This window comes from Anarhichas minor, unplaced genomic scaffold (genome assembly GCF_050575085.1).
Source record: "Anarhichas minor isolate MPS153535 unplaced genomic scaffold, ASM5057508v1 ptg000191l, whole genome shotgun sequence".
NCBI lineage: Eukaryota > Metazoa > Chordata > Actinopteri > Perciformes > Anarhichadidae > Anarhichas > Anarhichas minor.
The window spans coordinates 77,501-82,091 of record NW_027466637.1 but is presented as its reverse complement, the minus strand read 5'-3'; positions in this window follow the sequence as shown (position 1 = coordinate 82,091).

Here is a 4,591-nt window from a genome sequence, read left to right as displayed (position 1 = left end):
GCGTAATATGGTCCCTGCGACCTACTTTGACTACACCGTGCCTCGGCTGTGGACCTCGCATCCAGGATCCACTCCGATAGTTTTGTAGAGGGGGACGTGGACTACAACTGGGTATAAGTGTCCCGGCTGTGCGTTGTGTATTCGCGGAGATATGCACCTCGCAAAACGACGATTTCGTTTAAGTCTTTCGCTGTGATTTTGTCAGAGTATGAAGATCGGTCGGCTGTTTTCAAACACGCGCTGCCTCGGCTGTGGTTATCCGTTTATTATTCAGCTTACATAGTTGGTTAGAGGACGTCGGGGCCGTGTATTCAGTATAAGAATCCCCGCTGTGCGTTCTATTTCCGGGTAGATATGGCGCGCGTAATATGGTCCCTGCGACCTAATTTGACTACACCGTGCCTCGGCTGTGGACCTCGCATCCAGGATCCACTCCGATAGTTTTGTAGAGGGGGACGTGGACTACAACTGGGTATAAGTGTCCCGGCTGTGCGTTGTGTATTCGCGGAGATATGCACCTCGCAAAACGACGATTTCGTTTAAGTCTTTCGCTGTGATTTTGTCAGAGTATGAAGATCGGTCGGCTGTTTTCAAACACGCGCTGCCTCGGCTGTGGTTATCCGTTTATTATTCAGTTTACATAGTTGGTTAGAGGACGTCGGGGCCGTGTATTCAGTATAAGAATCCCCGCTGTGCGTTCTATTTCCGGGTAGATATGGCGCGCGTAATGTGGTCCCTGCGACCTACTTTGACTACACCGTGCCTCGGCTGTGGAGGTCGCATCCATGATCCACTCGGATAGGTTTGTAGAGGTGGATGTGGTCTACGATCGGGTATAAGTGTCCCGGCTGTGCGTTGTGTATTCGCGGGGATATGGACCTCGCAAAACGGGTATTTCGTTTAAGTCTTTCGCTTTGATTTTGTCAGAGTATGAAGATCGGTCGGCGGTTTTCAAATACGCGCTGTATCGGCTGTGTGTATCCGTTTATAGGAGTGTCTAGATGGGTGGTTAGAGGACTTCCAGCTTGACAACTGGGCATGAGTATCCCCGCTGTGCGTTCTATTTCCGGGTAGATATGGCGCGCGTAATATGGTCCCTGCGACCTACTTTGACCGCGTCGTGCCTCGGCTGTGAGTGTCCGATTGTGGATCACCCTCCACATGTCTTTAGAGGTTGACGGTGGCTACACGTCGGCATAGGTGTCCCGGCTGTGCGTTGTGTATTCGCGGGGATATGGACCGCGCAAGACGGCGATTTGGTTTAAGGAAACAGAGTATTGGCGCTATCGCTGTGATTTTGTCAGAGTATGAAGATCGGTCGGCGGTTTTCAAATACGTGCTGCCTCGGCTGTGGATACCCGTTTATTATTCTGCTTATATGGGTAGTTAGAGGACGTCGGGACCGTGTATTCAAAATAAGAATCCCCGCTGTGCGTTCCATTTCCGGGTAGATATGGCGCGCGTAATAGGGCCCCTGCGACCTACTTTGACCGCGTGGTGCCTCGGCTGTGGACCTCGCATCCAGGATCCACTCGGATAGGTTTGTAGAAGTGGACTTGGACTACAATTAGATATGAGGTTCCCGGCTGTGCGTTGTGTTTTCGCGGAGATATGGACCGCGCAAAACGGGTATTTGGTTAAGGATTTTTCGCTGTGATTTTGTCAGAGTATGAAGATCGATCGGCGGTTTTCAAACACGCGCTGCATCGGCTGTGTGTATCCGTTTATTATTCATCTTATATGGGTGGTTAGAGGACTTCCAGCTCGACAACTGGGCATGAGTATCCCCGCTGTGCGTTCTATTTCCGGGTAGATATGGCGCGCGTAATATGGTCCCTGCGACCTACTTTGACCGACTCGTGCCTCGGCTGTGGAGGTCGCATCCAGGATCCACTCGGATGTGTTTGTAGAGGGGGACTTGGACTACAATTAGATATGAGTGTCCCGGCTGTGCGTTGTGTTTTCGCGGAGATATGGACCGCGCAAAACGGGTATTTCGTTTTAAGGACATAGAGTTTTTCGCTCGGGTTTTAAAGCCGTGATAGGGGCGAAGCGCTGAAGGTTCCAGCGCTTCTGTACTTCGCCTATTACGGCTGTGACCCATTTTGGTAGGGGGTAACCAAGCCACCTTGCACACAATGATAGGAACAGACTACCCAGTGTATACTAGGGGATAGGAGCGAAGCGCTGAAGGGTCCAGCGCTTCTGGCGGTTCCCCTATGCTACAGCCGTAGTAGGGGATATGAGCGAAGCGCTGAAGGGTCCAGCGCTTCTGGCGGTTCCCCTATGTTACAGCCGTAGTAGGGACGAAGCGCTGAAGGGTCCAGCGCTTCTGGCGGTTCCCCTATGCTTACAGCCGTAGTAGGGGATATGAGCGAAGCGCTGAAGGGTCCAGCGCTTCTGGCGGGTCCCCCTATGCTACAGCCGTAGTAGGGGATATGAGCGAAGCGCTGAAGGGTCCAGCGCTTCTGGCGGTTCCCCTATGTTACAGCCGTAGTAGGGACGAAGCGCTGAAGGGTCCAGCGCTTCTGGCGGTTCCCCTATGCTACAGCCGTAGTAGGGGATATGAGCGAAGCGCTGAAGGGTCCAGCGCTTCTGGCGGTCCCCCTATTGCTACAGCCGTAGTAGGGGATAGGAGCGAAGCGCTGAAGGGTCCAGCGCTTCTGGCGGTTCCCCTATGCTACAGCCGTAGTAGGGGATAGGAGCGAAGCGCTGAAGGGTCCAGCGCTTCTGGCGGTTCCCCTATGCTACAGCCGTAGTAGGGGATAGGAGCGAAGCGCTGAAGGGTCCAGCGCTTCTGGCGGTTCCCCTATGCTACAGCCGTAGTAGGGGATAGGAGCGAAGCGCTGAAGGGTCCAGCGCTTCTGGCGGTTCCCCTATGCTACAGCCGTAGTAGGGGATATGAGCGAAGCGCTGAAGGGTCCAGCGCTTCTGGCGGTCCCCCCCTATGCTACAGCCGTAGTAGGGGATATGAGCGAAGCGCTGAAGGGTCCAGCGCTTCTGGCGGTTCCCCTATGCTACAGCCGTAGTAGGGGATATGAGCGAAGCGCTGAAGGGTCCAGCGCTTCTGGCGGTTCCCCTATGCTACAGCCGTAGTAGGGGATATGAGCGAAGCGCTGAAGGGTCCAGCGCTTCTGGCGGTTCCCCTATGCTACAGCCGTAGTAGGGGATAGGAGCGAAGCGCTGAAGGGTCCAGCGCTTCTGGCGGTCCCCCTATGCTACAGCCGTAGTAGGGGATAGGAGCGAAGCGCTGAAGGGTCCAGCGCTTCTGGCGGTTCCCCTATGCTACAGCCGTAGTAGGGGATATGAGCGAAGCGCTGAAGGGTCCAGCGCTTCTGGCGGTTCCCCTATGTTACAGCCGTAGTAGGGACGAAGCGCTGAAGGGTCCAGCGCTTCTGGCGGTTCCCCTATGCTACAGCCGTAGTAGGGGATATGAGCGAAGCGCTGAAGGGTCCAGCGCTTCTGGCGGTCCCCCTATGCTACAGCCGTAGTAGGGGATATGAGCGAAGCGCTGAAGGGTCCAGCGCTTCTGGCGGTTCCCCTATGTTACAGCCGTAGTAGGGACGAAGCGCTGAAGGGTTCCAGCGCTTCTGGCGGTTCCCCTATGCTACAGCCGTAGTAGGGGATATGAGCGAAGCGCTGAAGGGTCCAGCGCTTCTGGCGGTCCCCCTATGCTACAGCCGTAGTAGGGGATAGGAGCGAAGCGCTGAAGGGTCCAGCGCTTCTGGCGGTCCCCCTATGCTACAGCCGTAGTAGGGGATATGAGCGAAGCGCTGAAGGGTCCAGCGCTTCTGGCGGTTCCCCTATGCTACAGCCGTAGTAGGGGATATGAGCGAAGCGCTGAAGGGTCCAGCGCTTCTGGCGGTCCCCCTATGCTACAGCCGTAGTAGGGGATAGGAGCGAAGCGCTGAAGGGTCCAGCGCTTCTGGCGGTCCCCCTATGCTACAGCCGTAGTAGGGGATAGGAGCGAAGCGCTGAAGGGGTCCAGCGCTTCTGGCGGTCCCCCTATGCTACAGCCGTAGTAGGGGATAGGAGCGAAGCGCTGAAGGGTCCAGCGCTTCTGGCGGTCCCCCTATGCTACAGCCGTAGTAGGGGATAGGAGCGAAGCGCTGAAGGGTCCAGCGCTTCTGGCGGTCCCCCCTATGCTACAGCCGTAGTAGGGGATATGAGCGAAGCGCTGAAGGGTCCAGCGCTTCTGGCGGTCCCCCTATGCTACAGCCGTAGTAGGGGATATGAGCGAAGCGCTGAAGGGTCCAGCGCTTCCCTAAATTTTTTGGATTACCAGGACCAATTCTTTTAGAGCAGTAGTAGGGGCGAAGCTCTGAAGCGCTGAAGGGTCCAGCGCTTCGGGACTTTGCCTATTACGGCTGTGACCCATTTTGGTAGGGGGTAACCAAGCCACCTTGGGCACGATTTCAGAAACTCAGTTTTCAGAAATATGTCTATCATAGAAAGTCAAGGACACCTCGAGTAGAAGACATCCGACAAAGGCCAGAGCCCACTGGACCCGGTCGGCACCACACCTCGGTGTGTGGGCTGGTTGTCTGACTTTCAACAAAAATGACAGAGTATTGAACGGATTGACGGATTG